The sequence below is a fragment of the Apis mellifera genome, linkage group LG3 (assembly GCF_003254395.2).
Source record: "Apis mellifera strain DH4 linkage group LG3, Amel_HAv3.1, whole genome shotgun sequence".
Taxonomy (NCBI): Eukaryota; Metazoa; Arthropoda; class Insecta; order Hymenoptera; family Apidae; genus Apis; species Apis mellifera.
Genome location: NC_037640.1, coordinates 11,741,864 through 11,759,409, shown reverse-complemented (window position 1 = coordinate 11,759,409; position 17,546 = coordinate 11,741,864). Strand labels below are relative to the sequence as shown.

At 27.0% G+C, this 17,546-nt stretch overlaps 1 protein-coding gene across 3 annotated transcripts in view; it reads left to right on the top strand.

The window, feature by feature from the left end:
- LOC408733 (protein pinocchio) overlaps window positions 1–17,546 on the top strand; it is a 62,317-nt gene that overhangs the window by 10,382 nt on the left and 34,389 nt on the right. The window lies entirely within an intron of this gene.

The following is a 17,546-nucleotide window of genomic DNA, read 5'->3' as shown; positions in this document are numbered from 1 at the left end:
ATGAACGTCGAACGAACGAACGTTTTCTGTTTACTATATTATATCATTGTACGAGGCAATAATTATTTATAATGTGTCGAGTGGACGGTATAAGTCAGAGTTCGATGAATTTATTGATTATTCCGCAAGAAACTTCCACGGAGAAACTATTAGTTTCTCTTTTAGCCGGATAATGTAGAATTAAATGGGAATTTATCGTGAAATTGCACGTTGAACGAGGAGAAAATTTGAAAGAGGTTAAACCTAACCTTCAAATAAAAGAGAGGGATTTAACTTCGATCTCAAGGTAGAGGTATTATATACGCGAGATATTGCAAATCTGATACGGATAGGCAAGTTTGTTGACTTATGTTTTGGTCGATCTAACAACTTCTTTCCAAGGTCGAGCAAAATCGTTCAATGTAGTTCGACGAATATTCGTATGTGCACATTTATTATTTACGCGCGAAACTTTCAATTCCTCTCGTAGAATATATATATATATATTTTTTTTTTTTTCAGAAATATTTCTCCCCGGATTAGATCCATCGTAATTAAAATCTTTCCATTTAATATCACGATCGTTTTTGTCACACGATGCGGGACATTGTCGGTTAGATAACGAAGGAAAAAACGAATCGCCATCGCCGTATCTCTTTTCATCACCATTCTCCGCGAGAATTAATATTTCACGAAGATAAAGAGCAACATGATGAAATTCGCGTTGAAACGGGACAATTCGCGCGCCACGATAGCGGCAAGTGATTTTTCAATGATGATAAGTCGAAACGATGGCGGCAGCCACGAAAGTGGAAACTTCCATCTGCGATGGATCGATCGTGCAAGGGACTTAGACCTCCTGACCTTCATGGATGACCTCGTATTAAAGCGATTTTAGTCACGAGCCTCGCTGTCTCACGGGGGCTTCCGCCGCGACTTTTTTTTTTTTTTTTTTTTTTTTTTTTTTTCCTGTTTACTTCCGTTTCGCTTGTTGATATCGCGCCAGACTCGTCTCTGTTTTATGGCCATCGGTTTTCTCGGAGAAAAATAAACTAGAATTCTTGTTGATTGAGAAGCAATAGATATAGGTAACCAGGTCTGTTGCCTGTTCACTTTTTTTATATAAAACGTTTCTCGAAAACGTTTCTTATTTCGTTTGAAAAAAAAAAAATCAAGATTCTTCGATATTGATTAATAATATCGATAAATTAATAAAAATTAATATAACAAGGAAGATATTTTGAAGATTTTATTTTTTCCAACTTGAATATCGTTTGTGGAAATTTTAAAAAAAAAAAAACCGTAGAGATGAAAAGAAACAAAAAAGCGCAAGAAAAATTATTTTTTTCTTTTTTGGTCAGAATGATCATTTTGTGGACGTTAACTTTCGAGTGAATAATAAAGATAATAAAAAGACAAGGAATTTTGATGATAATCGCATGACATTGTGTCGAATGGCATAAAAGTATGGAAAAATAGTTTCTTTTAAATTTTCTTTTAAATTGATTATTTCTAGATAATATTTGATCTTTATTGCCATTGTGGGCAAAAAAAGGACGACGTAATGGAAAATTATCGATGCATTATAACGTAATATATTTAATGCTTACTTCCTGCTGATGTACACGTCTCCTGGAATCTTGAATTCTTTCCTTCTATGCGTTTTTACCGCTTAATAATTATTTTTACTACACAAATTTCTCGTCTTAATTTTATTATTTATTATTAGTGTTATTTAATTATTGTTATTTATATATACAATATATATATAATTAATACAATTAAATATTTATTTAATTATTATTAATTAATGTTATTTATTTAATTATTTAATTATTAGTGATTCCGTGATTCTAAATTCGATATTTCTTACGACATTTAGTACGATACTTAAACGAGGAAATTTTATTTGAAATCGAGATAAGAAATAATTCTTATAAATATTTCGAGCCATTTTGGAAAGAAAATTTTAACGGACGAAGAATAATCGAATAATCGAATAAGATACCGATTGTCGATACGGTAACAAATAATTCGAAACGGCTCAAATGCATTATATATATATATCGGACGTGTTTACAAATTTAACACTAATTCAAAGAAAAGGGACGAGTCATGGTCAAATATGTATATACACAACGAATAAATCGGATATTCAAACGATACCAAGGAAATAAACGTTTGAACGAATAATTTGGCAAAATTTTTAAAAGCAAAATAAATAATAAAACATAGGAATTACATTTGACTTTTATACCAAGGATTGATTTACATATCATTCCAAACGTGATTGACGTTCATTTTCTAAATGTACAAATTTTTTTTAATTTATTAAAAATTATTGATAAAAATTTATTATTATTAAAATTTATCGTTCTATAATATTAATCTATCGCGGCACATGTTTTATCTAATATATGTGTATACGTTTCGACGCATGGAAATTTAACAGAATGTTAAATGAAATTGAAAAAAAAAAAAAAAAAATGAAAAAAAAACGGCAAATTATATAAATATGTAGGGTAGGTTTGCAAATTAGTTAATTACATCGTCTTATCTTGACTAATTGTAAATACTTGGAAAATGGTTAAAATTGATAATCAAATATTTACTCGCTAGCACGAGGCTCCGCGCATCCAATTTCTAACCTCTATCTCTTCCCTCGTGATAATTATCGAATTATCTGAAGATAATTGGGAAGGAGGCGATGTAATGTAGATAAACGGGAAATAAAATATAGAAGAAGGCGAGAGATTATGATTAATTTTATCGGCATTGTCAGATATAATGGCATTAGATATATATATATATATCATGTCTTCGGTTATATCATAGGACGGTAATCTCGTTCTTCTAACACATGAAGTCGAAGGGAAATTCATTGGATTAAAATCTCAAAGTCAAATCAACATTCGGGGTTAACTTTGTCGTAGAAATCAAGGAAGGAATATACACATCGCTCGTAGAAGTTCTAGGAACATTGCTCCCTAACCTCTCTCTTCGAGTTGCGGTTCTCTTTCGAAATGTTGGAATAGAAATATTAGAAATAGCGATCTATTCTTTTCTCCCATAAATTTTCTACGCAAGATAAGAAAAATTTTAAAAGTTTCATATTGTTGTGGAAATGATTAGCGATATCGTTTTTTTTTTTTTGAGATTAAATTTGACGGTAAAATTCTGAAAAATAATTTTTTTTTAATGAATACTTTTTGAGAATAAAAATATTCATTTTTTATGAGCAATCATTCTCGATATTCACTTGTGAAAATATATACTCTCGAAAGAAATTCTTTCCAAGAATTTACAAGAATTGTTTTAAAAACTTCTCAAGTTTGATAAAGAAGAAAATGTTGGAATAATATAATAGATTGTAATTTAAAAAAAGATATTCTAACAAAATGTTTATAAAATTCTTTGATTGAAAATGAAAATAAATTTTACATTATATTTAATATATCTTTCGACAACCAATCACATTTCTTTGAATAATCTGAATAATAAAATACTATTTTATAATCGTATTCATTAAAATGAGTATATAAAATGAATTATAATCAGACTCTATCGATAAATATTATTATTTTTATTTAAATATAAGAAAAAGGTTCAATTTTTATATATATATTATAAAGAGAGATTGCGATTTGGCACAATTTGAGTGTCATTGATGTAAAACTTTTTTTATATTGTTGAGGCAAAGGAAGGAAGAATAAAAAACAAAAACGTTTACACGAAGGTAAGATAGGTTTTGTCTTTGTAAACATTTAAAAAGTGTAACGACACCATCTATGTTTCTATTCTTCTGTTTACTCGTTACTTACCGTTCTCGCTTGTTAATCTGGACACAATCTTGAATATAATATAACCTTCAATAATCGAATTAATCGAGTTTTGACAGGAAAATCGTTTCAAGGTTCTTGATTGGCTCGATCTCAGACGGTCTAGCCAACGTTATTACCATCGTGCAAGAAAATGATATAACATCGATTCAAATGCGAACGGCAAACAAGGACCTTTACCGATTGCGCGATTATTATTTTGCGCTTCTTCCACGAGTCGAATCTCGTTACGAAAGATGTAAATGCGCGCCAATTTTTTCGATTCGTCATTTCCTTTATCGACTGTCTTCTTAAAGACGATCGTTTAACATTTTTCTATTTGTTAATATTGCATCACACTACCGATATCGATTATAATTTAAATATAAATAGAATATATACGCTTGCGTGATGCTTTTTTTTTTTGTGATTTTAATATCGTACGATGTAAATTTTGGTTTTTTAAATTTTAAAAAGAAATTTTGAAAAACTGTGCTCGTGAATATATTATGTACATAATTTTAAATATTAATATTAATTTATATATATATATATATTTTGAAGTAATCATCCGAGAAATTAATAATAACAATTGATATTTATCTTTATATTAGAATAAATTTTATCTTTATATTAATTGTTTTGACATCACGTATTACAATTTATGTATATTTAACAAAATCCTTTTATTAAAATAAATTTTTTTTAACAAAACTTTAACTCGTGATATTTTCGTTATATATTAAATTATATAATTTAACCTCAAAATAATATATGCCATCGTTGTGTTTTACATCGCGGAAAGAAAAATTTATCGGAGTCGAGTTCAACGTTAAATTACAAAATTACCGGTTTACATGAGTAAAATGTGTCTGTCAGGTAGCATTTTCTATAAATATCTTATTTTAATGTCGTTCATGAGTCGAACGTTGATAACGTAATATCACAAAAGTTCAAGGATAATTTGAGGCATAATTACATTGTACGTAATCGATCCAAGCAAAAGCTTGATTGATCGAAATGAAACGATACATATATAACAGCTTCGAACAATCGTGTTATGTCGTTAATCGTTTGCATTTAAATTTCAAAAAAAAGTTAACAATATATAAATCTAACCTAAAACTTAATCAATCTTGCAATGTTATTATTCAAGAATAATAATTTCAAGATAATCAAGATTGACAGGCTTGCGTGAATGAAAAAAATTTTATCGAAAAAAAAAAAAGAAAAAAGTGTTTCGAAAGAAAGAAATGCGCGACCGAAAAAAGTAACGCGTAATTTTTTTAAACCGCCATTGAATGACGTTCCAGTATCATTGAATGCTGGAACGTCAAATCAATGCAACCGTGTTCCATTGTCCGCTGAAAAATATTCCATTACTTTTTTTTTTACCCCGTATTCTATTCTTGTCGTGGATCGATGATCGAAAGCGTTATACCTTAGTCCAGAAGGAGAAGAATTATATCTATGTAAAGAAAAATTGTAATTCTACGTCGAAACAAATAAATATGTTATAATCGAATAAATATAAATTTTCCAGAGCTTCTAGTTGTTTAGATGTAGATTTTAATTAACCATTCGCCAACTCTTTCTATACTTGTTATTTTCAAATCGAATGTTCGAATATTGTCCAACCGTATGTATTATTCAATGCAGGATTCTTTTTCTTCAAAATTTTTTGAAAAATATTTACATTTCATTTCGGTTTATTTTATTTCTCAAATTTTTATGTTCCAGCATTGTACGTACATTGTACATCTGAAAATAGTTTTACAATGTATACATATATATAAATTACACATTAATATATTTAAATATTGATTTTTAAATATTAGTTATTTCATCGAAGCTAGACGTGCGAAGCTTACGCTATATAATATTTCATTATAAAGATACATAAAGATTATATGCATTCTTTTTATCTACGCCCACGTTGTTTGATCAGTGAAACGAATTTTTCTTCTTCATGAAACTTTAATTATCTTTAATTATCATGGATCACCGATGATCCCTGTTTCAGTTAATCTTTCTTGATAGCATACATTGTATCCATCTATTCTCACGAGCGAATAACTTTTAAATCGCGTAATGATACGTATTATATACGACCTAACCTAAAAATCCTCCGTACGAATCTCTAGAATTTGAGCCGGCACCACTTATTGCGACCGAATCTCCTTCGCGAGATTTCAAGGATCCGTAAAGATCTGATGCAACTTACGACAATTTCCATTTTCTCTTTCAAATTTCCCCTTCCATTGAGATAAGCTCGATTTATTTTTTTTTGCTTTCATTCACTGTCGACGTCCTTAATGGAACTTTATTTTTAAAAAAGAAGATAAGGCTGAAATACATAGGTGTAAATAACGAGGAAGGAATACACAGGATGAAATTATACGGTGCAAATTTTTTTTCAAAGACGCGAGACGAATTTAAAAATGTAAATAGGAACTGATAGAGCTCGAGCTTGTAACAAAAGATATCACCGTAAATTGGCGAATGTACACGGAAAAGGAAAATATCAAGTTCGATCAGCAGCGGTAGCAGGAGTAATAGTAGTAATGTTTATTTACTTATCCGCGTGAACGAAGGTGAAAACCTTCGCGTCCGCCAGTGTATCGCGCACGTAAGCTCGCTCCATTTATTATTATCATGGTTGAAACACGATAGATGTCGTCTCGCGGCCACGCGTTCTCTGTTCTTCCAAGCTCAGAAAGTTCCACCTTATTTGTATTCAACGTTCGATTTACGACCGACAGATCTTTCTCTGCCTGTTTCTTCCCTCTTTTTTTTTTCTTCTTTTCTCGTTTTTTCTTGAAAATTATTGACGTTTACATTACGTCTGGAAAAAGTCCCGTTGCGTCAACAGTTGTATACAATTTTTATCCAATTAGTAAAATTATCAAATTTAAAGTGCTAACTGTAAAGTTATTGCTAGAAATTTCTCAGAACGAGGATCAATTTAATTTTTCAAAAGGAAAAAAGGAATTAAGAATAATTGAATTAAGAATTGAATCTGTCACATCTGGAAATAATTGATAATTAGGAGAATATTTTTTTTGATCGTGTAGTTTGATCGGGATGTAACAATGTCTCGTAGTACAAATAGATACAAATCTTGAGAATTAATAACAAGCATCCCTTCAAACTGAAAGTAAATAAATCTTGGCCGATTATTCTATCGTATTTCAATGATTATCCGTGATTTTAATTAGTTATCGATTCTGTACAAAGTCTTCGACAGAATTTCTGTTGTAGAGAAGAAAGTAATAAATATTATTAAGAATTTTAATGTCAATTGTTAAATCGATTTTAGATAGCGCATAAAAAATCATTATTAGCTCTTTTTTTATAATCAAATATTGTTTATTGTACATCAATTTTTTTTCAGGTTTTTAACGTATATTTAATTACTCTAAAACTCTTCTTTAAACTCTTATAATAACTTAGATCTTGGATTAGTATAGATCATGCAAAATAAATACTTAGTAAAATCTTTGAAGAATTTTTGTAAGTACTTTTCAATGGTAGTAGTTTAGTTTTCTATATAATATAATTTCTTCTTTATGCTAAGGAAATTTTTTAGCGAATATAATTTAGATTCGATTAATAATAACGATATAAAATTATTAAGAATATAGTAACAAGCGTGTTTAATTATCCATAATGTTTCCATTAATGCTATCATCTTTTTTATTGTAGTTTTAATTCATGAAAACAACATATCTGCGATTATTGAGAATCTTTCTCGCCATACGAGTTGTTTTCCAATTCTATTTTCAATTTTTCAATTCTACTATTTTAAAAACATGATTACGTGTCTAATTTTGAAAAAGGATTTTTTTTGTTTTCAACAATTTTTTCGTAACAAGATATTGCAAATCTTCAAGAAACCGTCATTAAATGTCATTAAAAACGTCGAAATCATTTTTTTTCTTTTTTTATTTAATTTACGAATAATTAAAATAAATTCAATCCATTTTCATAAAAATAAGTAATCGATATAGCAAAAATATAAATATAATTTTTCAGACTCGATATAATTTAAAAATAGTTTTTATTATGACCGTTTGAATTGAAGACTTATTGTATATAAATAATTGTTTATAAATAATCTTTAAACTTTCTTCACCAAAGGTCATCATTAATAATATAACACAAAAATACGTGCAATATTTTAATTGACGATAATTTAAATTTCGAATTTGCTTTATCCCCACTAAAATTTCAACCAATCGGAAACTATGAAATTAGCAATATAAGCAATAAAAATTAAATAGAACTGTCAAAACATTCTAGTAACGTTTAAGCGCTCAGATTTACTATCGTAACTATATACTGTGTATTATATATCGTAAAACATATGTATATGTAATATAATATAATATATATTGTGTAATATGTATCGTATGTATTGTAAAAGTTTAGAGAGTTTTTATTTAATTTTATTTTATAACATTTCAATGGTTTGTTCTCTTTTATTTATTCCAATAACATGATATTTTTTTTTGACGTATAAGAAATCTTACTTTTAATTTAGAAAAATATTTCCAGATTAAATTTTATCAACATTAACATATTTATCGGAAAAAATATTAAAAATTTATTATTAAACTTATAATGAATAATACATCTCATGATCCGAAGTTTAAATCATTAATATTATTAATGATTTTAAATCGTGTAATAGTGAAACAGAACATCGCTCACAAACGGAAAAAATATTAAAAATTTATTATTAAACTTATAATGAATAATACATCTCATGATCCGAAGTTTAAATCATTAATATTATTAATGATTTTAAATCGCGTAATAGTGAAACAGAACATCATCTCACAACATCACAGCTCACAAACGGAAAAAATATTAAAAATTTATTATTAAACTTGAAATGGATAAATAAATACATCTCGCGATCCGAAGTTTGAATCGAGTAATAGTGAAACAGAACATCGCTCACAAACGGAAAAAGAACATCGTAGATTAAATTTTATCAACATTAACATATTTATCCGGTATCGGAAAAAATATTAAAAATTTATTATTAATATGAATGTACATATTTAAATCTTACTTTTAACTTAGAAAAATATTTCCAGATTAAATTTTATCAACATTAACATATTTATACGGTATCGGAAAAAATATCAAAAATTTATTATTAAACTTAAAATGGATAAATACATCTCGCGATCCGAAGTTTGAATCGAGTAATAGTGAAACAGAGCATCGCTCACAAACGGAAGAAAAACGTCGTAGATTAAATTTTATCAACATTAACATATTTATTCGGTATCGAAAAAAATATCAAAAATTTATTATTAAATTCAAAATGAATAAATAAATACATCTCGTGATCCGAAGTTTAAATCGAGTAATAGTGAAACAAAACATCGCTCACAAACGAAAGAAGAACATCGTAAATTAAATTTTATCAACATTAACATATTTATCTGGTATCGGGAAAAATATCAAAAATTTATTATTAAACTTAAAATGGATAAATACATCTCATGATCCGAAGTTTAAATCGAGTAATAGTGAAACAGAATATCGCTCACAAACGGAAGAAAAACGTCGTAGATTAAATTTTATCAACATTAACATATTTATTCGGTATCGAAAAAAATATCAAAAATTTATTATTAAATTTAAAATGGATAAATAAATACATCTCGCGATCCGAAGTTTGAATCGAGTAATAGTGAAACAGAGGAAAAACGTCGTAGATTACAACGTGAGTGGATGGCACAACAAGAATGAAAACGGGAACATGAATGATTAGAAAAAAGAAAAATTTTAGAATACGAACGTGCATGAAAAAAAGAAATTGAAATAGATAAAAGATCTTCAGAAAACATCAAGGAAGGAAGTAAGTAAGTGATACATCTAAAACATTTATATCATCCGAAAAGTGATATAGTATGTATGAAAAAAATTAAATAATTTTTAGTTTATATATGAAATTATTTTAAATATAAATAAAAGTAGAATTTAAAAAAAATATTTCAATATTATAGAAATTATATTATATTAAATATGCAATATAATTGCAAAAAAACAATTGAAAAGAATAAAAGATCTTCAGAAAACTCTGAAGATAAAACAAGATCAAGGAAGTAAGTAAGTGATATATCTAAAACATTTATATCATCCGAAAAGTGATATAGTATATATGAAAAAAATTAAATAATTTTTAGTTTGGTTATTTATATATGAAATTATTTTAAATATAAATAAAAGTAGAATTTAAAAGAAATATTTCAATATTATAGAAATTATATTATATTAAATATGCAATATAATTGCAAAAAAACAATTGAAAAAAATAAAAGATCTTCAGAAAACTCTGAAGATAAAACAAGATCAAGGAAGTAAGTAAGTGTATGAATGAAAAGTATATGATAATATGAAATTATTTTAAATATAAATAAAAGTAGTATTTAAAAGAAATATTTCAATATTATAGAAATTATATTATATTAAATATGCAATATAATTGCAAAAAAACAATTGAAAAAAATAAAAGATCTTCAGAAAACTCTGAAGATAAAACAAGATCAAGGAAGTAAGTAAGTGTATGAATGAAAAGTATATGATAATATGAAATTATTTTAAATATAAATAAAAGTAGTATTTAAAAGAAATATTTCAATATTATAGAAATTATATTATATTAAATATGCAATATAATTGCAAAAAAACAATTGAAAGAAATAAAAGATCTTCAGAAAACTCTGAAGATAAAACAAGATCAAGAAAGTAAGTAAGTGTATGAATGAAAAGTGTATGATAATATGAAATTATTTTAAATATAAATAAAAGTAGTATTTAAAAGAAATGTTTCAATATTATAGAAATTATATTATATTAAATATGCAATATAATTTGAAAATAAATTGTATATAAATAAGTACACAAAATAATATAATAATGTAAAATTTCCAGTATAAGATATATTAGGTCTAGGAAAGTTCTGTCCGAATTTATGACAGAATTTATCATTTTCGCCACGTAAGCACATTTTTATTTATTCCATGTTCGATTCTATATTTTTATCGCTTAATGTTTACATACTGACGTAGCAAATAAACTATAATAAAGTTGATTCACATTAGTCTTAAGTGTGAAACGATAGTATACGACTGATAAAGTTCATTTACACCACTGTATTATTTTATACGAATTTCAACAAGGAAGAAATGCCACAGAAGCATGTAGAAATTTATTGAAAGTGTTTGGTGAGGGTACAGTTTCTGATAGAACGATGCAGAAGATGGTACGAAAAATTTGAAACAGGTGATTTCGACCTTTCCGATAAGCCACGTTTTCTGGGCGAAGATTATCTTCATCTTTGATCGACGACGATGTTGTTAAGGCAATGTTGGAGCAAGATCCTTTTCCGACAACATCCGAGATCGCTTAATTCAGCTCAACAAACCATTTCTATATATAATTATATATATTTATTTATTAATATAAAATACATATTTATATATATATATAATTATTTATTAATTAATATATAGTTAGAGAAAAAAATAATTTATATATATTTATATAATTATATATATATATATATATATATTTATTCAAATTATATATATATATATATAAATATTTATTTATTTTTGGTTAATAAATCAATAGAAAATTTAAAAATACTTATAAATTTAATAATTAATTTAAATTTATGTTAAAATTTTATACTAATTAATAAAATTATAAATTTGAATGTATGAATAAATATGTATTATATATATATATATATATATATATATATATATATATATATATAAATACCATATTCGGAAGATAAAATTGGCGTGGAAGTATTCAAGATGGGTGCCACGTGAATTAATTCAATTCAGAAAAATTTGGACGATCGAGTTGTCATATGCACATCTCTGCTTGCTTGGAACAAAATCGAGCCCTTTTTGAACTGGAGATGAAAAGTGGATTACATGCAACAACATTGTAAGGAAAAGGGCATATTGTGAACCTAGCTCTTCCACCTCTAAACCAAATTTGACTCTGAATAAGAGAATGTTGTGTGTATGATGGGACCAATTCGAGGATCAATACACATTACGAGCTTTTAAAACCGAACGAAAAGCTCAATTCGAAGAAGTCAGCAACTGGATAATTTAAAGACAGTGGTCGAAAAAAGAGGCCGGCAATGTTGAATAGAAAGGACATACTGCACCACGATAACGCACGCTGCTTTAGGGACTCGTCAGAAAATTGCAGAAGTAGGCTGGGAAATTCTGTCGCACCCGCCATATTCATGAGACATAGCACCCTCTGATTGTCACTTGTTTTTATCCTTACAAAATTTTTTGAAAAAATTCAAAAATGAAGAAGATGTCGAACAAGCACACAGTTCATTATTTTTCGCATCAAAAGATGAAACATTTTTCCAAAATGGGATATACAAATTGCACTTAAGCTGGCAACAGATCATATTAATAATAATGGCAATTATATTATTCGATAAAGTTAATTGGCGGTTGAAAGAAGAAATTTGTATTTTGTTTTATTCCAAAAACGGACAGAACTTTCCGGTAGACCTAATATTATTTTTATATATAATATTTGAGAAAATTTAATTTATAATTTTTATATACGAAGTTTATTAGAGTCGTGTAATAATTCCTTTTTTAAATAAAAAATAATTTTGCACTACAGATTAGAATCTTCGGATATATACATCCTTCAGAAGAGCAGAAGGTTTACAAGACTTATTTAAAATAAAAATGTACATTCAAAAAGATTTACATCATCGAAAAGGAAAGACATATTCTTCGTGATATTGTTAATCCGGAAGAAGATTAGAATCTTCGGATAACACATCCTTCAGAGGAGCAGAAGGTTTACAATATGACATGCAAGATTTATTTAAAATAAAAATGAACATTCAAAAAGATTTACAGCATCGAAAAGGAAAGAGATATTCTCCGTGATATTGTTGAAGTCATCATCAAAAGACGAATTGGTAAAATGTTATTTTTTGTTTCAATTATTAACAATTTAAAAATTTATCATCATCAAAAGTATGTATAAATTCAATACAAAAAACTAGTTATTCCGATATCTAAGATTGATCCGATGTCAGAATTACTATGATATTATGATAATTATCAGAATACGATATTGAAATGAATAATTAATGAAAATATTTAAGATATATGATAATATGATAATTAAGAAATATTTAAGATATAATAATAATTGATAATTTATCAAGTGAAAGATTTTAATCATCTTAGCAGATATGATTTTAAAATTACAATTTTATTACATTTATAAAGATTCTACATAATTTCCAACATTTATTACTTTTCAATTAAATGTTTAATAAAGAGAACAATTTTATGTATAAAATCATGAAAGAAGAAGATATAAAGTGAAAGAATACATATTTCCATAAATTTATATTTATTATGGATTTATATATATCATTTTATAACATCTATCAATTATGTATCATATATTTTCAACTGCAAATTTGAAAAAGACATTTTTATTAATAATATTATTAATAAATTTTATTTAATAATAAAGATTGAATAAATTTTAAATCTATATATTTTTTTCAAAATATAGTACAGAAGCAGTGAAAGTTCAATTAGTTATAATTCATATTTATGTATCTATACATATATATATATATGTATACTTCTACATTATTATATACAAATAATAATACAAATGATATGCATGACATTGTGTCGAATGGCATAAAAGTATGGAAAAATAGTTTCTTTTAAATTTTCTTTTAAATTGATTATTTCTAGATAATATTTGATCTTTATTGCCATTGTGGGCAAAAAAAGGACGACGTAATGGAAAATTATCGATGCATTATAATGTAATATATTTAATGCTTACTTCCTGCTGATGTACACGTCTCCTGGAATCTTGAATTCTTTCCTTCTTTCTGCGTTTTTACCGCTTAATAATTATTTTTACCACACAAATTTCTCGTCTTAATTTTATTATTTATTATTAGTGTTATTTAATTATTGTTATTTATATATACAGTATATGTATATATATAGTTACAATTAATTATTTATTTAATTATTATTAATTAATGTTATTTATTTAATTACTTAATTATTAGTGATTCCGTGATTCTAAATTCGATATTTCTTACGAAATTTAGTTCGATACTTAAACGAGGAAATTTTATTTGAAATCGAGATAAGAAATAATTCTTATAAATATTTCGAGCCATTTTGGAAAGAAAATTTTAACGGACGAAGAATAATCGAATAATCGAATAAGATACCGATTGTCGATACGGTAACAAATAATTCGAAACGGCTCAAACGCATTATATATATATATATTGGACGTGTTTACAAATTTAACACTAATTCAAAGAAAAGGGACGGGTCATGGTCAAATATGTATATACACAACGAATAAATCGGATATTCAAGCGATAGCAAGGAAATAAACGTTTGAACGAATAATTTGGCAAAATTTTTAAAAGCAAAATAAATAATAAAACATAGGAATTACATTTGACTTTTATACCAAGGATTGATTTACATATCATTCCCAACGTGATTGACGTTCATTTTTTAAATGTACAAATTTTTTTTAATTTATTAAAATTTATTAATAAAAATTTATTATTATTAAAATTTATCGTTCTATAATATTAATCTATCGCGGCACATGTTTTATCTAATATATGTGCATACGTTTCGACGCATGGAAATTTAACAGAATGTTAAATGAAATTGAAAAAAAAAAAAAAAAAATGAAAAAAAAAACGGCAAATTATATAAATATGTACGGTAGGTTTGCAAATTAGTTAATTACATCGTCTCATCTTGACTAATTGTAAATACTTGGAAAATGGTTAAAATTGATAATCAAATATTTACTCGCTAGCACGAGGCTCCGCGCATCCAATTTCTAACCTCTATCTCTTCCCTCGTGATAATTGCCGAATTATCTGAAGATAATTGGGAAGGAGGCGATGTATATGTAGACAAACGGGGAATAAATTCGTATGAAAGAAGGCGAGAGATTGTGATTAAATTTATCGGCATTGTCGGATATAATGGGATTAGATAAAAGAACGGCGTAATAACGTATAGATATGCGCATATATATATATGTATATATATATACATCGTGTCTTCGGTTATGTCATAGGACGCGAATCGCGTTCTTCCAACACGCGAGGTCGAAGGGAAATTCATTGGATTAAAATCTCAAGGTCAAATCAACGTTCGGGGTTAATAATGAAACGGTCGGTTAACTTCGTCGTAGAAAACGAGGAATATACGAAGGAATACACACATTCTCGCTCGTAGAAATTCTAGAAACATTGCTTCCTAACCTCTCTCTTCGGTTGCGGTTCTCTTTCGAATTGTTGGAATAGAAATAGCGATCTATTCTTTTCTCCCGTAAATTTTCTACGCAAGATGAAGAAAATTTTAAAAGTTTCATATTGTTGTGGAAATGATTAGCGATATCGTTTTTTCTTTTTTTTTTTTTTTTGAGATTAAATTTGACGATAAAATTCTGAAAAATAATTTTTTTTAATAAACGTTTTTGAGAATGAAAATGTTCATTTTTAATAAGCAATCATTCTTGATATTCACTTGTGAAAATAATATACTCTCGAAAGGAATTCTTCCCGAGAATTTAAAAACATTGTTCCAAAAACTTCTCAAAACTTCTCAACTTTGATAAAGAAGAAAATAATAAATAATAATAATGGAATAATTGGAATAATATAATAGATTGTAATTTAAAAAAAGATATTCTAACAAAATGTTTATAAAATTCTTTGATTAAAAATGAAAATATTAAAATTTTACATTATATTTAATATATCTTTCAACAACCAATCACATTCTCCATTCTAATCTGAATAATAAAATACTACTTTATAATCGTACTCGTTAAAATGAGTATATAAAATGAATTATAATCAAACTCAATCGATAAATATTATTATTTTTATTTAAATATGAGAAAAAGGTTCAATTTTCGTACTTTTATATATATATTATAAAGAGAGATTGCGATTTGGCACAATTTGAGTGTCACTGGTGTAAAACTTTTTTTATATTGTTGAGGCAAAGGAAGGAAGAATAAAAAATAAAAACATCGATCGTATTGCTTCGTGCTTGGTGTTTACACGAAGGTAAGGTAGGTACATTTTGTCTTTGTAAACATGAAAAAAGTGTAACGGCATCATCTATGTTTCTATTCTTCTGTTTACTTACCGCTCTACTCGTTACTTACCGTTCTCGCTTGTTAATCTGGACACAACCTTGTATATAACCTCGAATAATAATCGAATTAATCGAGTTTTGACAGGAAAATCGTTTCAAGGTTCTTGATTGGCTCGATCTCAGACGGTCTAGCCAACGTTATTACCATCGTGCAAGAAAATGATATAACATCGATTCAAATGCGAACGGCAAACAAGGACCTTTTACCGATTGCGCGATTATTATTTTGCGCTTCTTCCACGAGTCGAATCTCGTTACGAAAGATGTAAATGCGCGCCAATTTTTCGATTCGTCATTTCCTTTATCGACTATCTCCGTAAAGACGATCGTTTAACATTTTTCTATTTGTTAATATTGCATCACTCTACCGATATCGATTATAATTTAAATAATAAATAGAATAGTGAATATACGCTTGCGTGATGCTTTTTTTTTTTTTATGATTTTAATATCGTACGATGTAAATTTTGGTTTATTAAATTTTAAAAAGAAATTTTGAAAAACTGTGCTCGTGAATATATTATGTACATAATTTTAAATATTAATATTAATTTATATATATATATATATTTCGAAGTAATCATCCGAGAAATTAATAATAACAATCGATATTTATCTTTATATTAGAATAAATTTTATCTTTATATTAATTGTTTTGACATCACGTATTACAATTTATGTATATTTAACCAAAATCCTTTTAATAAAATAAATTTTTTTTAACAAAACTCTAACTCGTGATATTTTCGTTATATATTAAATTATATAGTTTAACCTCAAAATAATATATGCCATCGTTGTGTCATTACATCGCGGAAAGAAAAATTTATCGGAGTCGAGTTCAACGTTAAATTACAAAATTACCGGTTTACGCGAGTAAAATGTGTCTGTCAGGTAGCATTTTCTATAAATATCTTATTTTAATGTCGTTCATGAGTCGAACGTTAATAACGTAATATCACGGTACAAAAGTTCAAGGATAACTCGAGGCATAATTACATTGTACGTAATCGATCCAAGCAAAAGCTTGATTGATCGAAATGAAACGATACATATATAGCTTCGAACAATTGTGTTATGTCGTTAATCGTTTGCATCTAAATTCAAAAAAAAGTTAACAATACATAAATCTAACCTAAAACTTAATCGATCTTGCAATGTTATTATTCACGAATAATAATTTCAAGATAATCAAGATTGACAGGCTTGCGTGAATGAAAAAAATTTTATCGAAAAAAAAAAAAGAAAAAAGTGTTTCGAAAGAAAGAAATGCGCGACCGAAGAAAGTAACGCGTAATTTTTTAAACCGCCATTGAATGACGTTCCGGCATCATTGATAAATCAATGCGACCGTGTTGCATTGTTCGCTGAAAAATATTCCATTACTTTTTTTTTTTTTCACCCCGTATTCTATTCTTGTCGTGGATCGATGATCGAAGGCGTTATACCTAGTCCAGAAGAAGAATTATATCTATGT